Here is a 21,529-nt window from a genome sequence, read left to right as displayed (position 1 = left end):
GCCCCGCGTCAGGCTCTGGGCTGATGGCTCAGAGCCTGGACGCGGGGCTCGAACTCACGGACCGCGAGATCGTGACCTGGCTGAAGTCGGACGCTTAACCGACTGCGCCACCCAGGCGCCCCAAATCTTTCATTTTTTAAGTGTATTTACTTTTGAGAGAGAGAGAGAGAGAGAGAGAGAGAGAGAGAGAACGCATACATGTGAATGTGGGGGAGGAGCAAAGAGAGAGAGACAGAGAGAGAGAATCCCAAGCAGGCTCTGTGCTGTTAGAGCGGAGCCCTATGTGCGGGGCTCGAGCTCATGAACCATGAGAGCATCACCTGAGCTGAAATCAAGAGTCAGCCACTTCACTGACTGAGCCCCCCCAGGCGCCCCTGAGGAACCCCAATTTAAAGAACCGCTGACTTAAACACAATCAGAAGGCTCTTCCATGGGGAGCGAGAAAAGGCTCAGGAACCAAAATCTGGCAAGAGCACAGACACTGAGCCCACGTGCTTCCGGGTATCTTTGAGTTGAGCCCCCTTATTCTACAATTAAGGATATGGAAGCCTGCAAAATTCAAGTAGTTTAATTCAAACACAAAGTTAGCCAGTCTTAGAGTCTGGTCCAGAACCTAGAATCTATTTTCAATAATTTCTGGAAGAGAGCCAGCATCCTAATAGACTCTGTTCTCAAAAGACATATGGTGAAAAGTAGCACGCACGCATGTGCATGCACACACACACTTTCTCCAACTTTGCTCATTACGAATTGGCCTGGTTAAAAATTCCCATTCCGAAGCCCTCACCTAAAGGTTCTGACCTCAGAGGTGGAGGATGAGGCTCTATTAGATTGCAACCCCACTCTATTAGATTCGAGTGCAGGTGAACCATCTTTAAAAAGCATTGGATGAGGGGCGCCTGGGTGGCTCCGTCGGTTAAGCGTCCGACTTCAGCTCAGGTCACGATCTCACGGACCGTGAGTTTGAGCCCCGCGTCGGGCTCTGTGCTGACAGCTCAGAGCCTGGAGCCTGCTTCCGGTTCTGTGTCTCCCTCTCTCTCTGCCCCTCCCCCGTTCATGCTCTGTCTCTCTCTGTCTCAAAAATAAATAAACGTTAAAAAAAAAAATTAAAAAAAAAAAAAGCATTGGATGAGCCAGTGTTTTAAGCCACAGAATCTACATACTGCAAAGAAAAGAATACCAAACTTCCTTGAATTACTTTACAAACTACTTCCACGCATATGAAAACTCCCCCAACTCTCCTATGCGGTGGGTGTGGTAACTAACCCCAATTCTTCCTTCATGGACAAACTTCGGACAAGCCTCCCTTTGCCTCATCCGTGTAAGGGGTAAACACATTCAGCCTGATCTCATACACCTGTTTTGAGGACAAAATGCGACCGGACCTATGAAAGCAATTTGCAAAGGGTAAAATATAACCTAGATGTTAGTTGTTGGCTCCATGATAGAGAAGCCTAAGAATGTGATTTTTTTAAGATCAAGTGGGAAAGCCGCAGATCAAAGATTCCTAATTGTATTATAACCGACGCAACCTGACAGAGCTTACCGGTCAGAGGAACCAGAGGAGGCAAAACCTCCATGAAATCACAAGATTTCCCCCTCATAAGCCCCAGATTACTTGGACCAGAATCTGCAGACTAACCTCTAATCTGGAACACTTTTAAATATAATATATGCTGGGCTAAAAGGCCTTCTTAGAAAATATCTTCTCTAATCTCTATCCCCAGGACATTTCCTGCCTCTTCTGACTCAAATTGGATTGGAACCCAGACAATTGTGACTTCCTGAGCTTTATTTTCCTTTAGCAAAGCTGAAAAAATAGTTTTTAAAGCAGGGGGCAAAAAAAAAAAAAAAATGATCCATTTACCTCCACTCTGCTGAAGAAGATCCCTGGGGTCGGATAAAGAAAATACCAGAAAGGAACGGAGAGTCTCCATATCCCAGCAGGGTGTGTGGAGGAAGAGGTGCCGACTGTGGACAGCAGAGAAGCCATCGTCGTCGTGCAAAACATCCTCCCAAGACAGGAGCCCTTTCAACACAGAACCCTTCTCCCTCTGAGGGCCCAGCTCCTGTTTTTCTCCACATATTCTCATCCAAATTTGTGGAGCCCTAACAATCTGGCTTTCATTGTCACTCTGGTGTTGCGTTTCATGAGTAACTACCTTTTTCCACTGGCTGCACGGTAATGACTCTACCCAAGATGGGCACACGATCATTCATATGAGCAAAGGAAAACGAGCAGTTTCAGGGAAGGAGCAGGCATCTCGGTGTGAGTGATTGGTGTGCACCTCAAAGGCAGTCACTCGAATTACAGAAGGCTCTCGGAGGCCAACTGATCTCTTTTAGAAGAGCAGCTTCAAACCTTTCCGTGTGAAGTGCCTAGAGCAGAGTGCAGAGCTTTCTAGAAAAATGACACACCCACAGAAAATTAAAACCAAAAAGCCAAGTAATGAAAAATACTCTCCAGAAAGTAAAACTGCTGATGTGGTCTTACCGCATTGTAGGGTATGTTGCAAGATCTCCTGGGATAGAAGGTACAAGAAGGAGCCTGGTTACCACTGACCCCATGTGACACACCTGGGGCTCATGCTCATCAAACGGCCTCCCTAGACACTGGGCGTGCCCGCAAAAGTTCAGAGAGACCTGGGACACGTGGGTCCAGCTCAAGCTTGGTTCTGAGGGTAATCCCGTCTCGCCACAATTTCTGCAGGCTCAGGACATCAGCCTCTTCCCCTAAATCAGCTCTTTTCCTAGATCTCTTTGTTCTGTCCGTGGCACCAGAATTCTCCCAAACTGGTCAGCTCAACATCCCATTTTCCAATCACCCTTCAAGTGCCCACCTTCTTCCTAACATCTAGACTTCATATGGCCTTTCTTTTCCTTCATAGTGTCTCCAGAAAGGATCCCTCTTAGGTACCTGGTTATACCAAGGCATCAAAAATGAATGAATGAATGAATGAATGAATGAATGAATGAATGAATTCATTCATTTGGTACTGTGCCCAAGCATTGAGGAATGAGATCCACAGTTCAGTAGGGAAGAGACAGGTCACTTAAAGTAACTGTTAAAGATAAGGAAGCCAGGATTCACACCATTGCCTCTACCTAAAACGCCCTCTTTCTCCCTCATCTTCTTTAGGTTTTAAACACAAGTCAGGAGAAACCAGAAACCAGAGGCTCCCGGAAGCCTGCTTTGAATCCACCCCCAGCTGAATTAGGCGTCTCTCCTCTGGACTTTCAGAAGCACATACCCAGATCACTGCGCCGACACTGCCCTGACTTACAAGCCTATCCCCCAACCAGACTGTGGGATGTGAAGCCAGAGAATGGGTCGTATTCATCTCTGTATTCCTAGTACTTACCATAGAGTTCAGCACATTGTGTTCTTTGCGTAATTATGAATGAATGAATGAATGAATGAATGAATGAATGAAAACTCTAAGAGAAATCACAAAAGGTGTGGAACAGAAAAATAAGTATTCATTTCAACGGGGGGAAATAAAGACAATTTTCACAGAGGAGATGGTATTTAAACAAAATGCTCAAGTGTGAACGGGATTGCCAGAATTTGAAAAGATCAAGGGCTTGAGGGGTAGAACACAGAGGACTGCTCTTTAAAACCTGATTTTCTCCACCCCTCGTCTAGGACTTCTGCAGAAATCATCTTTCTTATACTCTACCACTTTTTTCCCCTTCCTTGCCTGGGGAGAACCTTCAGTGATTCCCTACTAACTAACCCAGTAGATTTCAAGCAGGTGGGCCTTCATTCAGCCATCTTGGTATGGTCACCAAACACTTCTTTCTGTTCTTACTTTCTGTCCTTACTACACAAATCAGACCCACGTGCAGTCTGTTCCCCCATATCCTGATTTTGGCATCCCCTTGGCTGTCCCCTTTCTCCACCCCTCACCTAGAGTGTTTCCCCCTGCCCTCTGCCACCTACAAAAGCACCCTGGCTTTGCAAACCCTACTGCCTCAAGCAGCCTCCCTTTGCCTCTCCACCTCAGAACGCCTTCTTCCCCTGGATGACTTGATTGAACCGCTCTTTTCCCAATTCATCTTCCGCTATACTGTACGGCTTTCTAATTACAAGTCTGCTTTGTCCCTCTTACGAGGACCCAAAAGAGGTACCTACGGGCTAACATAACGGATGGTGTCCTTCTGAAACACGCACAGGGTCTCAGACGAATATCCTAATGGCTAAAAATTCTCACTGAATTAATCCTCCTCTAAGGATAGAGAGGGGTCTATAATTCGGGCAGATATCTTCTGATTCAGCTACCAGTGAATAGGGTGCTTAGGCTAAAAGGTTTAATTTAATGAGAAGAAATAAAATTCTGTTTTAAGTTTGCCTCTGGTACACAAATCCCTACCTCTGCCTATGCTATGAAATAAAACACTTCCCACTTCTTCCAGTGAGAAAATTAGGGTCACAGTTACTGTTCACCTCTTCCGTGTGGCCAAGGTACCAACTTTCTTTTTTCCTTTACTGTGGGACTAGCCCTTTAAGAAGGTGTATCCTTTCCACCCCGTTTTTGCTTTTACCCCGGGACTGGTGACTATGGGGATCCCTCATGCTCTTCAGTCTTCCGGGCTTTGCCGCTTGGCAAACCACATCAACACCAGTCTCCAACCTTAATGGTTAGCGACGTCCAGAGGAATAGGGCTCAACGCCCCGCGTAGACGAGGGACTTCATCACACACAACGGGCTGTGGGGCAGGGAGAATCCACCCCCCAGCCTTTCCCAGCCTCTGTCCACCTGTGCCCCACTGCCGGACGTGCAAGTTTGATAGTGAACGCTTTCCAATGGGAAACTGTCGCGGGATTTTTTTTTCCCATCCTCTGGTCCCTATTGTATGTTCAGCTGCACTGGAGCTAGCTGCTAATCCAAGCCAGAGGCTCTCGTACACAAACAAACCCGGCATTGTGGCCTCCCCCGGGGCCGGAACGCGGCAGTCGAACAAACAATTTAGTCAGGTGACAGCACGCCGCAGGGACAGACGGAGCATCCCCCAGACACCCTCTTGCCTGCGATCACCCTGTCCCCTTCCGCAGCGCGGGCCAGGGAAGCCACCAAACCAGGCAAAGTGATGCTGGAGAAAACAATGGAGAATGAACCAAAACGCTCTCATACGCAAAGAGGTCTAGCCTAATGACAGAATTCTTTGTTCAAGAGAGGGTATGCTCCCGGTTGTAGTGAGGTTGAAATAAATTACACAGGACAGGGGCCCATTTCTGGGCCCTGGCTAGGGGAAAGAGGGAGTATCGCACCAAAACCTCTTCAGATACTCACTGGCCCCTGGTCACAGAACAGACGGAAAGAGGTAGAACGTCATGGTGTTGAAGAGCTTTGTAGTTAGAAACGTTTGGACTCCGGTATCAGTCCTCCCTTTTGCCAGCTTGTGACCTTTAGCAAGTTACTTAACCACTGTGAGACTCCGGTTCCTCGTTTTGAAACTAAGAAGGAAAATGGTCTTTCTCCCGCAGGGTTGTTGGGAGCCTTGTATCTGGAACTGAATGTAGAGTTCTAGCACCGTGTCCATCACGTAGAAAGCACCCAACAAACGTTAGATATCATTATTCCAGTCGGTAGATCGTGCTCAGAAAGAAAGCACGGGAGGAAATAAGGCACAAAGAGCAAACAAGGTCTGCAGCTTCTAGAAGTAGCTGGTGACAAGGGACAAAGTCTGGCCCTGGAAGTTCCTAGAAATAGCACCTCAGAGGTGCTGGCAGGTCCTGAACTTGACTGATTGCCATGCGCCCCCAGAGCACATCAAGGGAAGCTAGGAATGCCAATGGCCAGCATGAAGCCCGGATACAAGATGTCTTCATATAATAGCAGAAGGCAGGCCGCTGGGTGCCTGAACATTGATAACGGAAATAACCCTGAACATGAAGGATAGAGCAGAAAAGAAAAGCTGGAGATGCTGAACCAAACAATCGCTCATGTCACAATTTTTGGGCAGGGCAGCCAAGTAATATTAAATCTTGCCAGGGTTGGTGGAGGGAGGGTAGCAGGGATGGGGAGAGCAGAAACTAGGTAAACTGTTATCTTAATTCTAGGCAACAAGTGTGAATTGAGTCCCTGCTTTGTGCCAGTTGCTATTTTGGCACTGATAAAGAGAAAGAACTAGATACTGCTGGGTAGCAGTAGAGTCCAGAACAAGGAGATTCAGTGACCTAACACACGACCACAGACGCTCAGACTATAACGAGTTCCTTTCAATACAAGGGACCAATGATCCAAAATGATTGAACAACCGAAGCATCTTCACACGCGGACCTACAAAGAGAAATGGCATCAGCTGGATGCTCTCTTGCGGAACAAATCGGAAGATCTGCAGACGTGCCTCAGCAAACGCCAGTTAACATCTGTAGGTCTTATTCTTTCTAGTATGTTCCTCAGATATCCCTCAATTCACATGGCGCCCCTCACTGGGCATTTGGTCATCCTTATGTTAGAAAGAGTCAAACTTACCAGATAAGCCAGTGTCTCACAGTTTCTCCATTTCCACTTGCTGGTAGAGTGTTGTTAGAGGTTCCTTAAAGCCTTCCTGGTTAGTCTGCAACTCACTGCCACATTGGTCACCTCTTCCCATTCAGGGCTTCCTGGCCTCTCTGCAAGCCTAAAGGACACCCCAAGCTCACTGCAGCACTAGGAGTCATAATAGACAGAAATAGTGAACACTCTCAAGGAACAGTGTGACTTTGCTTACACCACACCGAGAACAGAGGCAGGCGATCCCCTACCACGCTAGATGATGAGCAATGAAATTCATTCCCTTTTGAGAAAAACAGCCTCTAATACTTAGGCTGATCTTCCTCGCCAAAGATACACTGAAATTGCCCTAAGAAGAGCAGTCCCACCTTTGCCCTACTCTGTACTTGTTTTCAAATGCTGCTCACATCCTAATGGACGATAGTAAACCTGGCTACGCCTTGATATGGCCTTGGTAATCAGGTAAGGACGATGTCAATGTAGATGGGAAGAAGCCAGGGGGGTGATAATCTGTCCTTCGCAATAAAATTGGACTTTTTAATAGGAAGGGCCAAGCCTGAATTTTTTTCTGGTTCAAACAAGATACTTAACATCACACATTCTAGCTGGTGAATGGAAGGCAAGGGAGAAAAGTAACCCAGGCAGCTCACTGGCATGTGTACAGCTGAGCCCTGGGCCCGGATCCTGCTGTGCTCCAGCCCGTGGAAGCGAGCTTCTCTGTCTCCTCCTTGATCCCCTTTCGTGATCCCCCCTGAGCGGGGAGGAGAAATGGATGGAAACGCTGGGTTAGAGATGTGCAACTTCAGGCAGGCGTTTGGTTCCAGCGACCAAATGGTCTACCTCGCGGTCCTGCACCCAGGATTGTTCAGGTTCTGTTTGTGGTAAGAACTCTTCACTGGAAGAGCTGCTACTGTTTTTTTCTTCGAAAGCTTCTCGGAGGAGAACGAGGAGGGGGCAGGGTTGCTCCACAGTCAAAGCTGGACTGACTTCATGGCATTATTATACCAAGAGGCACCTAGAACCCAGGGGACTGGAAAAGCAAACAAATCCAGCCCAGAGAAACCCAACAAACTCCATCAGAGCCAGATGGGACCCTCCCATCTGTGGTTCCTCCACAGTAGAGGAAACTTCAAACGTATCTACGAGAATTTTCTGGGAAGCCTGAAGTTCCTCTCCGCAAGTGCAGGACTTCCGACCATCAGGTTTTGGACATTTTCCCTAAAGTTTCTGATCCAGTCCACTACCATTTCTTTTGTCTGTTGGTTCTGCTGCCTTTGAAGTTAACCGCTCTCATGCTAACCTCTTGCAAGAGAACATCCCCGGGGTGAGACGTTAGAAACCCAGAGTTAGACTGCTTTTAGGAAATGTGGATCTATTTTGAGAGAAATTGGTCAGAAATCCACCTCTCCCCACTTACTCCTGCCGAATTGCTTTTGATCTCTTTCTCCAAACCAAATTCATTTACGACAGCCTTGAAGTACATCTTCAAATCCCCAGATATCACATATCAGAGGGCAAGCTCTGTGATCCGGAGCTGTCAGAACTAAAGCCGCTATTTAAAAAAGGCTAAAAAATCATTTCAGACTCAAGTTGCTGGGAAGCCCAATACCAGCAAAGACAATCAAAGCACTTAACTACCTCGCGTCCTCTACAATCAGGAATGCGGTTGTCACACCCAAATTTGATCGGACTCGCTTGAAACTAGAGTCAATTTGTACATCAGTTGTTCCCAATGACCACAAGGCAAATAAACAACTCCCCATTGGGTGCCAGTGCATCAAAGAGCCATAGGCATCAAAAGGTTTACGCCTGCCATGTTGGCCACCTGCGGTGCCTTAGGCCCAGCCTCAGCCCCAGAACAGCCCAGAAGGTCCCCCAGCTTCCTGGGAGCTGCTCAAGGGGTTAGAGTGGACCCGGGTGGGATCAGGCAGCTGTGGTGTCCCTGCGGAGACTTTTGCCCCCGCCCCCTTCCCCAGGATATGGATCTGGAAGGGTCCTCAAGGATAAGACTGGAAGATACTGTTTACTCAGCTTGACCTTTCATTGGCACGCAGTAAGTTCCACAGGATTACTTGTTCCAGGCTAAACGGCACATCCTTTGCTGGAACAAAGATTTTTTGTTTGCTTCAAGGGATTATGTTTGTTTGTTTTCAATTTTCTACTTCCAACTTTTTTATGAGAGTCTGTAATAGTAATTTACTCAGCTTTTATTATTTTGTTTACATTTCTTTAAATTTAAATTCTAGTTGGTACTAAGCTCTTTTTTTTCAGGATTCAAATTTATCCAGGTCAAGACAAATAAATTGAATTTCCATCTTAATGGGCCCATTTAGTAAAAACAAATGCACAGTAATGCGCGTAAAGCTATCAAAGATGTAGCTCAAGGGGCACCTGGGTGGCTCAGTTGGTTGAGCAGATCTGACTTCCCCTCAGGGCATGATCTCATGGTTCGTGGGTTTGAGCCCCACTTTGGGCTCTGTGCTGACAGCTCAGGAGCCTGAAGCCTGCCTCAGATTCTGTGTTTCCCTCTCTCTCTCTCTGCCCCTCCATGCTTGTGTTCTCTCTCTCTCAAAAATAAATATTAAAAAAAAATTTAACAAAAAATATGTAATGTGCATTATGTTGATTTAAAAGCAGGATATACAATTATTCATACAACTAATTTTAAAGTTACTTCAGTAAAACTGTACATGTATATCAGACTGTTAATAGCATCTATTTTGAGCAAGGCTATGAGTTTTTTTAATAATTTTTAAAAATGTGATTGTCTTATACCATGAACACATTTTTCTAGAATGAGAAAAAATGATGTTTTTTCAGGTAAATATTTCTGTTTTTCTAATAACAAATATAATATTGAAAAACGCTTTTCACTTTTTTTCCACAGAATTAGAATTAATCAACCTTTTCACACATTTGACATGTATTGAGCTGTATTTGAGATTCTGAATATTGCCAAAGGCACTGAATTTAATAGTTGATGTACATTGTAAATAAGAGGATAGGAAGGCGGCCTTTTGTTTTCAAGTTAAAGGACCTAACCTGTTAACATTGTCTAATAAACTGCCTGCTTTCCCTCCTAGAGCAGCTTCGGGCTTCCTCGGTTACACCCTTTGGACCATACCTAAAGAAATGTATCGCACACCCAAGGCAACTTTTCTTTTTTTTTGTAGAACGTATTTTTTGAAGGACAGAATGGGTCCTCGCAGACTATTCTCCAAAGCGGCTGGGTATTTCTTTTAAGCCAAAGATCCTACTCTGGCTTACCAGGGACACCCCCTAGGACCAGCTGGCAGATGCCCACTGGAGCCCCTCCAATGTTCTGACAATCAGAAACGAAGACCCCTATGTATCAAAACCTGGGGGATGATTTTCTGCTACTGGGAGCGATCGTCTCAGGGCGAGGTTTACAAAATGTTGTATTATCAGCAAATAAGGGAGGCCAGTACAAAAACACCTTTTCAAAATTTTGTATGGCCTCCCTCCGTATGTTTTTAGCTTGAGTGAAGAGTTTCTGTTGCCTAAGAATGTTAACCGACATATGAACATCCTCAGTGATTAAACCTGGGCTCTGAGGCAAAAGTCTCTGGCTCCTTCTCTGGGCAGCCCAGGTTCTTCTTGGAAGTCACACACACGGCTGGCACCTGCTCAACTTCCATTCCAGCAGGGAAGGGATGGTCAAAGACAATGATACATGTTCGAAACCTAAGGCAGAGAATATTCTAGCACAAAGAAAACAAATTACATTATATCCTTTTCATATTAAGAATGAAGTTTCCTAAACACTTCTCACTAGCTTTTTCAGGCAAATTAAGAAGGCAACAGTTGGATCAATTCTCCCTTCTCCAGGGAAAGCACTGGGAATGAGGCCCTAGTATGCACCTGGCAGGGGGCCTCTGAATCCAACAGGCCTTTCCCTCGAGTAATTCAGATGGTGATTGCAAGTTTCTTTCATAAACAACCACACGGTACATATTTGGACATGAAGCATGGGCAGGAGCGAAAGGTGTGCACGTAGCAAGAAGGGTTATGGCCAATGACCCTCGACGTTTGTATTAAGCTCTGGATGTCACGATTGGGGAGTTCTGATCCCTCCCGTTTGTTGAACTTGACTCTGATGGCTGGCCACTCCAAGTGAGGTCCCCAGCCCAGCGGCACCTCTATGGCTGGGGAGCTCCTGAGAAGGGCGGGCTCTGAGAGTCTCTGAGAAGCCTACCACATCCGAATCTGCATTTTTGCAAGATCTCCAGGTGACTGAAATGCACGTTCAAGCATGAGAAGCACCTGGTACCATGTAAACACGGTGTTGCTAGTCAACCGCAAAGACCGAAGTTTAGGGAAAATAACTGAAAAAGCCAGTATGTCTCCTTTACAACGTTTAGGAACAACTAGAACATTTAGCATAAGAATGCAAAACCATTTTAGGCTAGACTTTCTTAGGATTGTCTTCTTGTCTTTTTTTTTTTTCTTTTAATAGGACTCCGATTCTCTTTTTTCACACCCTTCGCACATCTCTCCTCCCACTCACTTCATCGGGTCACACTTACCTTCGGGCACTTTAAGCAGTGTCTAGGTGTCCTCAGCAAACGACAATGACAAGCAGCAGAATTGGCGAAAGAGAAGTACAGAACTGGCTCCAATGATCTTATCACGAATAGCTCACATTTAGCGTCACAGTTTACAGTGTATAAACGTTGGAACGTCACAATTTACCTGTGTCCCCAACCTGTGAGGTCGGCAAAGCAGGTAATGTTGTCACCGTCATCACTGCGATCTGACAGCTAAAAGAAATCCTGAGGTTCTAGGAGATTCGGTGACATATGCACCATCCTATACCCAACAACAAGCGAAACTGCAGTGAAACGATGTGGGCTTCTGCATCTTAACCTTGACTCCTTCCTCTGAGCTGACGTCTCCTTGGTGGCAGGAGGATTCAAAAAGGACGTGCTGATGGGCATCACCACCAGCGTCAGCAATGGGGTGGCCACGCCTGGACTGGGGGCTGTATGCACAGTGTTCTCCTAGACACTACAAGAAAGGTCAAGGTCAACAGTCTGATCTGGAGACTCCAGGCCTTAAGCATGGCCACACGGTCTGCGTGTTGCTTCTCAGAGGAAAGAGGTTTGGTAGCCGCATTTACAGAGAATGATCAGGGAGCGTGGACAGGAGAAACGTTTCAAGAAGGAGAGGGTCTCACCCGGGTCCCTGTCTGTATGTTTGAGAACACTGCTGGGCATGAGAAATAAAAGCAGTGGGGGAGGGCAGGGTCATTGGTACTCCACCACCATAATGAACCCCTTCACCATCCTCATCAAACTCTCCCTAGCCGTCAGACTCTGGGTTTGGTCCGTCACACTCATTTTCTAGATTAATACTCATATCAGTCTTACAAGGTAAGCATTAGTGCTCACATTAAAAGGAGAGATAAGGCAATTAAAGAAAATCCATCGTATTTGCTGATGATCACATAGCTAGTAATAAGTGTCACTGTGGTTTCTACCTTCATTTTCTAGACCCTAGAGCTCAAATACTGGAGTGTTAGGGCTCACGTTTCTAATGCATCACCGGCATCCAGACAACCTGTCACATGCTCAGGTTCCTGGATTCTACCTCTCAGGTCAGAATCCATGGGGATGGGCCCCAGGCATCTGGGTGCTAAGACATGACTCTAGTTATTCTGGTCAACATTAAAGACAGGGAACCACTACCCTAGGTTACTGGGCCCCTTACTGTACCTACATGGGAGTTTGGGTTTGATATCAGAGGGACCTGGGACATAAAACTGATCAGCCAAAGGAAGAAATGGCATTATATTCTAGAGAAGAAAAAAAAAATGCCCAAACTGGGAATTTTAAGACTTTGGTTTTTAATACTTGTATGGCATTTAATGGGGGTCCCCTGGACCTCTCAAAGCTTAACTATATCAATTAAAAAAAAAACTGCTCAGCCTAAGTAGAACTGTTACAAACATATGCAAAAATAAAAGTATAAAGTTCTGAATAGCAAATGTTTTAAGGCCACGTCAAAGTTCTGATGAAAATAATACTTCAAGTGATCAGTCTTGTAGCTTTGAATTCTATGGTTAAAGAAGAGGTAAGCCGGACATCTCTGTTACGGAGGTAGCTCTGAGTCAGATACCATGCGAGGTTTGGGCATAAAGTGGACGAGGAGAAGTAGGATTAGGAAGACACTCCAGAGAACTAGAAGGCTTTGACTTTTAGAATGAAGGAGGTAAAGAAATGAGAGATGGAGAGGCTTCTTGTAGCAGTTTGGGGCTGAGAATGCAGGCGCTCGGCTTTAAATAGGAAATTGCTACCAGGTGATGTTTAGAGGGATTGCACATAGGGGACAGGTCGTCGAGGTGACCGGAGCAGGAGAGGCACAGAGAATGGTATTCAGAGTCATTGTTCATTGCCTCACTCCTTTGCCAGACGGTATTGGTCATTTTCAATGGTCCTGTGCGAGATACTGTAGGGTTCTGGAGATGAATGAGAGTCCCAGCCTTCAAGGGTGCACGGTGTGGGTGGGGTGGCGCTGGTGGTAACGGTGAGTAATTTTATGATAGAGAAAGGAAGAGCTCTTTCAGGGCCAACCCTGCTGCGAAAGGCAAGTCACTGGAAGGGGTGATGAAGAGGTGGAAGATAGAGCAGGGGAAAAGCGAGCTCCACCTAGAGGGCAGATTTGCCTTCGAAACCTTCCCTGGGCGCCTTCGACATCCAAACTCAAAATTCCACAGCCCGAGCTAGAGGATTTGCTCTCTTTTCCTCCATGTGTATATTTCCACTGAAGGACCGTCATCTCATGTCTGGTACAAGTTTTCCTAAGGAGAATATCTAGGGTGATGCGTCAAATCTTTAATAGTATTTTTATTCTAAATAACTCAGACTGAATTCTAAGATGTCACTTTCAGTCACATCCTTTCTTCTCTACTTATCATGTGGCAAATGTGAAATGAAAACACAAAGGAATCGGGAGTTCAATTTCTCTTCCAGGATAAACGACATTAAAGTAACCAAAAGACGGCGATGCTTTCGAAATAAATATTATCACCTTCTCCATTTAGCCTTTTGTGAGTTACACGTCCCTCTTAAGAAAATGGGTTTTTTGTTTTTTAAATCACTTTGTTGCTGGAACTGTCTAGGACAAAAATTTTGTATGTCCATTATCTTACTCTAACTTGTGTCGTAGTAATTTGTGGTACATATCTTACTCTAACTTGTGTTGTGTACTAATTCTAAGGATATTAACACATACACTGAGTAGCCCATAAGCTGTTCGAAGCTTACATAACTATATAACCCTGACATATAATAGGACCGTCAATATCTATGGAAGTCTGTTAGTGTTAAGAATAAAACAACAGTAAGTCCTTTACTTCAATCTCTTTCCCCAAGTAGGGTTGTGTTCAAAGCATCCCCTTCAGTGTTCATTTAAAAAATTTTTAAACGTGACACCAAAACTCAATAGAGAATGGAGAGATTTGAGAGTTTTCTCATGAAAACTGGAAGAGAAACTCAAAGGGTCATGATCAATACTGAAGCATTTGGAGGAAGGGGGGTGGGTGGGTTGGGAGGAACCTGAATATTTCCAAAAGAATGTCCACATTTGGAAGCTGAGGGGCAAAGAAGTAAACAACACAAAACCAAACCTGAGAGGAGTGGCCAAGGAAGTTGGGGAAAAAATTAAGGTAATATGCCAAGGAGGTTCTGTAAAAGAGAATCATAAGGAGGCAGTGCGGGTAAGCAATGTTGCTGCAACGTTAAGGAAAAGCAAGAAATGTAAAAAGCCATTTGTTGGATGAAATGACCTGTGACTTGTAAAGTGTTTTTCTCAGAGATGTGGAGTTGGGGGGTGGCGGGCGGGGGGGGGGGGCGCATAATGGATTTTCACTGTTTGACATCTCTTTTAAGCGAATTTGTAATACAGGATTTCATCAATTACCATGATTTCCATACACAAAGTGTTTGGAATTGTAAAACTGTAAGCCCTAAAGAAAAGCAACTCTGGAGGGACGCCTGGGTGATTCAGCCAGTAGAGCCTCTGGCTTCAGCTCAGGTCACGATCTCAGGTTCGGTTTGTGCGTTCCTGCCCCACATCGGGGTTACCACGGTCAGTCTGCTAATGCAAAACCTGCTTCAGATCCTCTGTCTCCCTCTCTTTCTGACCCTCCCTGCTCATGCTCTCCCTCTCAAAAAATAAACATAAAAAAATAAAGAAAAAAAAAAGAACCTCTGCGTGGTGTTTATTTTACGTTGTCTAGCACGGTATTAGGCATCCAGCCTGTATAGAAAAACGTTGTTTATTACGGTTAAATGGACTCACCAGAGGAGCGAGTCAACACTGCATGGTTGAGGCAGGACCCGGGCGGAGGGAGGCGAGGAATCGAGGAATCCTCGCTCCGCAGAAGTGGAGAAGCCGAGAGGAGAATGAAGCCAACACCTCTGCTAGTGAGCAGTGACGAAAGCACACGCGGATCCCAGCCAGGGTCTTAGTCAAAACGGAAAGCGCCCAGAAGTGCCCAGAGAGCACACTGGCCCCGAGAACAATGTTGAGGGAACCAGATCAGAAAACCGTAAACATTTCCTCCAGCGACGCCCAGCTTTTCCATGCATCCCTAGATACGGGCCCCCCTTCCAGATCCACAGGTACACGAATGGGTATATGCCACCGCAGACACGGCCAAGGAACTGAGCAAGACATCGTGGGGATTGTTGCATGGGAAGGAGGACAACAGGATCAGTGAAAAGGAGAAGTGAGAGCCAGAGGGGGGCGGGAAGGGGAAGGGCTAAAGTTGGAAGCCGTGGAAGCAACAGGTTAGGAATACAGCATTCTGTTCGTCTCCTAAGTAACATTTCGGTTTGTGGTAAACACAGTTCTTAGAATTGAGAGCACAGTGTCAGTTACTAGGACTCACTTTTTTTAAGATTAATACACGATTTTTTTTTTTTTTTTTTTTTACTAAAGTATGAAGTTTAGGAATCTAAGAATTCTGCTTTCAGGAAACACATTAGGAGGCTTTTTTTTTTTTTTTTTGAGATGTCACTTTACCTAAACCCACCGTGAAGAAATGGCTAATAAATCCCAGTAGAAGAAATTACATTTTATTTCTCAAAATATCTCAGGCATGAACTCTTCCCTGTATTCCTTGCCTACCCTTAAGAATGAGACTCGCAGGGGTGCCCGCGTGGCTCAGTAGGTTAAGCGTCTGACCGCTTCAGCTCAGGTCTCATGTTGGTGAGTTCAAGCCCCACATTGGACTCTGCTGTTAGCGTGGAGCCCACTTCGGATCCTCTGTCTCCCTCTCTCTGCCCTCCCTCACTCATGCTCTCTCTCTCTCTCTCAAAAAAAAAAAAAAAAAAAAAAAAAAACACAAAAAGAGTGGGATCTGTGGTAAATGTGAGCTACATAATCGAATCCACATGTTACCATAAATATATATAATGCCCTCTGATAATGTTACATTATAGCTACTCTTTTAAACCACAGGAATTTTAACTTTTTTTTTAACCAAATACTAAAAACTGAAACAAAAGGCTTGTTATATTTGACATTCTAGAAAGATCGTATGACACTGCAAAAACTATGCCACATACAAGAATGGCATGAGGTGCATGGAAACATGGCTCGAAGGATGGAAACTTGAAGTGGCCATGAACATCAAGAATGAAAAACAACTTTCCAAAGTAAGGCTGTGGTCCAAATTCTGCTCAGGCTAGTTGACTCTGGAGAGAAAAAAGCCGGCAAGGCTCCCAAAGAGACGATCCATATCTGCAGATTATTTCACCTCAGGGCAATGGCATGGCCTTGTGCCAAGAGAACACAAAAGTTCTTCTGATGATTCACTAGAAGTGTAGTCAAAGGAGAAAATATTCCTTAACTTTTTAGAGAAGCCTCGTTCAGCCTTCCAGCAATGGAACAGCATCATTGGAGAGCCTGGACTCCGCCGAGCCTCCAGAAAAAGCTATGAGCTGTGCTCAGGTGTAGACCAAGCTTGCTCTCTGGGCCCCTTGGGTGCTCTCAATTTGGGCATTACCTTCAGGAGAGAAGTCAAGGACATCTCCCCTTACCCCTAGGCCACCGTATTAAACGCTTGAGCGTCTGGAGAACCTGAATTCTGACTTCTGGACCTCAATCAGCCGTTAGCTTACCACACATGCCATGGTGATCAGGTCAACTAAACTCAGTCTCCTGAGAAAATTTTCAAGAGTAACAGAAAAAAAAAACAAAAACAAAACCACACGTCAAACAGAACTGGGATCAGAATCCATGTGAGAAGTCACTTAAATGAGAAAGCAAGATTACCTTCAAAGGAAAAGAAAAACATTTAAACTTAAACTATTTCATTTCTAAGACTGATCTTCGTGATGAGAGCGATTACACTATTTGGGGACCTTATTTCGCTCAGGTTATTTCCAAAGATCAAGGTTCATGAAAATCCAAACAAAGCCATTGGCTTTACTAGAGTGAGAAAAAAATGCATTTAAAAAAAAGAAAAGTATGGGGGCACCTGGTGGGGGGGGGTCATTTGGTTGCCCTTGTGCCTCAGACTTCAGCTCAGGTCATGATCTCACGGTTCCTGAGTTCGAGCCCCACAGGGGGCTCACTGCTGTCAGCCTGTCTGCACAGAGCCCGCTTCCGATCCTCTGTGACCTCTCTGCCTCTCCCCCACTTGCGTGCTCCAAAAAAAAAAAAAAAAAGTATCCCGCTGTATGTAAAGACCAAATAAGGTATGTGGAAGTTGTCAACAAATTTGTAAATTTATTACTCCAAATATCATGGAAAGAGGTCTAGGGACCCACAGAACCATGTATTATTATGTGATATAGATGTTATACTCTACATACCATTAAATCATGCTCATTCGCTATAATACCTCATTTAAATGTCAGGTAATACGAGTTATACGGTAACAGTAACGGGATGTTGACTGGTCATTAACACAGCTCTGGCTTTGTAAATGCAAGGCGCTGGTCTCCACAAGTGACCAGCTGAAACAGAGCACCTTATGGCCCCCTACGGCTTCGGGGGAGGGTGTTCCTCATAGATTTCACTGATGACACGAAAACTGTCCTAAAGGCGGTGCGGAAACAGTAGGGGAAGAAAGCTGGCCTTCCGAAGATGTAAGGTACAGTTAGAGAACTCACAGCGCGGAAGTTGCTTAGAGCACAGAATCACGGTGGCTATTAAAATATTTAGTAAGACGTTAAAATAAAAGGGTGGTTTTTAAGATAAAATAAGAAAAAAAAATCTCATCCTCTAGTTTCAACCAGAGAGTACGAGCATTGCCGTTCTAAGGTAGCTTATATCACAAAAAGGGGGAAAAAGCGGACATCCCCTCTTATTTCCTTTAAACTTCACGGGACTGCAAGTGTTTTTTAAGGCTTTGGGCTTTAAAGTGTATAATTTACTTACAAACATACACAAGGGCGATGGAAAATACGTGCTTTATTTTCTGTGTTGGGAGACCCTTCTTTTGTTTCCCTACCCATACCTCGTAATATCTCCACGTATCAATTAGGCTAAGCGGGCTCTGCTGTTGCATCAACTCCACGCTGGCCTGGGATCAAGACGGTGCTTCATGATGTTATTAGTTGGAAAGCTTTTCTCCACAGTTGCCGAATCTCCTCCCAGGCCAGTCACGCCAGCACATGCACACCACCTTTCTCAAGCTGCTAAAGCAAAATGCCTACCAGGATGAAGGATGCTAAAAGGGAAACTTTGATAACCAGCCCACTGTCCGTTCGCCTGTCTCCCGCCACCTCTCCCCACCCCCTGCCACCGCTATGCTTCCAGCCTGTCCCCAAACTTACAAAGCAGCTGTTAGCAGAGAAAGGAGTTAACAGCAAAATGTGTATAGAGGTGTGTGTTCTGTGTGTGTGTGTGTTCAAGAGAGCAAGTTTTACGTTTTGTATGGTAAGTGGGGAGGGAAGGAGTGGAATCCATTTCTTGCTTTCAAAACGTTAATTAGAAAACATCAACTCGAAAAGTAAGGATCCGGGAAATTGCGTAAAATAAAATACACCCTAGCTTTACAGGAGTGAACCACCAAGTTCAAGTGCCTGTGAACAAGGCAGTTATTATTAAAGTCAGCATTCAACTGAGAGCCGGGTCTAAGGTGTGCCTTTTAAACTTTGGACTTGACCATTTCTAGGGCCGGTCCTGGGCGGGCGGGCAGGACAAGGAGCGTCGCTGCTCGGGGAGAGATTCTGAAGGTCCCCCGGGCTGGGAGCAGCAGCCCCGCCCGTACCCACAAGAGCCAGCGGAGAACCCGCAGCTGGCAAGCCCAGGTGCCAGCGGAGAAAGGCCGGGAAAACGAGCCCGGCTTGCTTGCTCGGGCGCCTCCCTTCCTCTCACTTCTCTCGCAGCCACGGACACACCTCCCAAGGCAGGTTTCAGGAACGCGAAGCCCCGGCACGGTCCCCAGCTGGAAGCGGGCACACTGTCCGGACGCACGCACCCCACGGCCAAAGCCGCTCTCCTCCGACTCACCCACGGCCCCCGGACTCCCAGACCCGGCTCCCCCCGGATGCGCCCCAGCTGGCGTCTCCGGAGCAAATCCGTTTTGGAGGCAGCCCCCCCTCCCCCAGCCAAGACGCCGGGCAGCCTCTCCCCGCTCCCCGCTCCCCGCTCCGGCGACGGTCAAGGCGCGCGGCCGGGGGCTGCCGCGGAGAACCGCGCGGCTCCCCACTTACTTGGAGTTGCGAACGCCGCACGCGCCCGGGCTGCCTTTGTTGAACGGGGCGAGGCTGTGCGCTCGGTCCGGTGCCGGTGGCCGCTGCCCGCGCGCGGCTGCTGCGTGCGCCCTCCCTCCCGGACGGTGACGCCCCCGGGGGTCCCGCTTCCCTGTCCCCGCTTCGGCGGGTCCTCCGCTCTGCGGCTCCCTCGGCGGGGTTTGGGACCGGCGGGCGGGGAAGCCGGTCCTGCCTCTGCCTGCGCTGCGCCCTGCCGGGGAGGGAACGGAAGGCAAATGGAGAAGGGGAGGGATGAGCGGAGCGGGCAGGGCGAGGACGCAGGCTGGGCGAGGGAGGGAGCGCGCCTTTCTCTCGCGAGCTGATTGGGAAGCTCATTAAAGGCAGGAGTCTCCGGGGCCGCGCTCTCCCCGGCACGGGTTGGAGCCGGGAGATGAAACGGTGTTTTGTTTTTAGCAGGTGTTTTGTTTTTGTTTTAGCACGACCTCTCTTTTCCAAACTTTATGCCTGACCTGTGTTTTCGGTGGGCGCACACCCCATAGCAAGGGCCGCTTCGATGGACAGCTGATAGCATATGAGGATACCATTTTGGCCCCAGGCTTTTTGTTTGTTTTGCTTTTTAATGATATTCGGGATGAAAAAGCCCAATCTTCAAAAGGACACTCTCATTCCTCCCCACGCTCAAAACCCCTCCCCTGCACCCAACTCCGGCTTCTTCAGCTGTCAGTCCTGTCCCACCTGCGCGTCACAAATGTGAGCAGTCCTTTCTTGCGCTTGTCACAAAGAGTGACAGATGTCTGAAGGTCCCCAATTAAATTTCACTTTCCTTTAGGGGGCTTTTCCTTTTTGGGCTCCCTTGGTGCCTTTCGTGACCTATTTAGTGACATGTCTTTGACACCCAAGAGTTTTGGGGGCTTAAGGTAGCTCAAACTCTGGGCTTTGTAAAACTCAGAGGCTGCGCTGGGTGGCTTTCTAGATTTCCATAAAGTTTCATTGAGAAACGGTGCTAAGGTAACAAACGGTGCTAAACACATAGATGGATATTTTTGATACAGATGTGACAGAAGTATTGCATTACTAATTCCGAAGTGTAAAACAAATTTCCCCCAACATTTCAAGAAGGAACTTTTGAGATTTTCTGGTACTCATCGGTTCTTGCCTCCCGTTACTTCCTTGAAGCTCATCGTTTGATGGCATCCTCCCGAATGGTGGCAAAATATACTTCCATCTTTCCCACTTCCCAGGTTGCATCCCTTCAACCTGATAAATATCTACTAAGCGACTCGTATAACTCTTAATGTGGACATGTGCTTAGAACCATACCAAACCCCCAAATTAGAAGCATTGTTTTGTGGCAAGTAGTTCTTAGAAACTTTGGGCTCTTACGTTGACTGCTACCTGGACAGACGTCCCATGAAGGCGCCGGCTAGGGACAAAGAGGTATCTCTACAAGTAGACCTTTTAATCAGTTTTTTTTTTTTTTTCCAAAAGGGGAGGCATCAGAGATTCACACGTAAGCCTCCTGTTTATCCCCGTAACCAAACTCTTCATACACAGGCCATGCACCATCCTAAAGCAAAATAAATTAATAAGGAGCTGTCTTCCCGCCACACGCAGATTTCATGTTGCCCCTCTGCCTTTTAGGATTCCCTTTTCCCAATGATGTAGCAGTGTTGGTTTTAGTGTGGTTTCACCTGCGTGAACCGCGAAGGAATGTCCGTTGTTATTTATTAGGTTTATTTTTGCCAAGGCTCTTTTCTGAAAGAGACTTCTCCACATTCGCTGTCACTCCAGCAGGTAGAGTTTCTGGGCCTTGAAACAAGGGGTCATCCCTCTTCCATTTCTTCCTAAACTTCATCTAAACATTTGCAAATGTAACATGTTGCTGCCAGTTAGGACAGTGCTTCTCTGCAGGGTTGTTACAGTGAACATGACATGCCCACAATTTGGATACAATTACATGAATTGAATCCAAAATACGACCCTTTATTCAGCTAGGAATATATGAAGATCATTTACATCAGTGGTTCTCAACCAGGAACAGTGTTGCCCTCCAGGTGACATCTGACAATGTCTGGAGACATTCTTGGTTGTCACAGCTTGGGAGAGGGGGTAGCAACAGGTGTCTAGGAGGCAGAGGCCATTACCTTGTGGTGCACAGAACAGCCCCCACGGCAGAGAATTATTTGTCCCACGATGTTAATAACGCCGAGATTAAGAAACCCTAACTAAATTACTAACCATCATATTTTGTTTCATATAATGGAATATTATATGAAGTTCAAGTTCAAGGAGAAGATATTTTCCAAACTTTATGCCTGACCTGTGTTTTAGGTGGGT

At 46.3% G+C, this 21,529-nt stretch overlaps 1 protein-coding gene across 2 annotated transcripts in view; it reads right to left on the bottom strand.

Annotated features, from left to right (window-relative positions):
• Positions 1-19,292, bottom strand: part of PTN (pleiotrophin) — a 102,453-nt gene extending 83,161 nt beyond the window's left edge. For both annotated transcript variants that reach the window (XM_040471864.1, XM_040471868.1), the window contains exon 1: positions 19,193-19,292. The gene's annotated coding sequence lies outside the window, so the exon portion shown is untranslated. The remainder of the gene's footprint in view (positions 1-19,192) is intronic.
• Between the last annotated feature and the right edge of the window lie 2,237 nt (positions 19,293-21,529).

This window comes from Herpailurus yagouaroundi, unplaced genomic scaffold, assembly GCF_014898765.1.
Source record: "Herpailurus yagouaroundi ecotype Mexico unplaced genomic scaffold, PumYag 100, whole genome shotgun sequence".
NCBI classification, from domain to species: Eukaryota; Metazoa; Chordata; class Mammalia; order Carnivora; family Felidae; genus Herpailurus; species Herpailurus yagouaroundi.
Note: the sequence above shows the minus strand (reverse complement) of the source record. Positions and strands in the feature narration are given on the sequence as shown.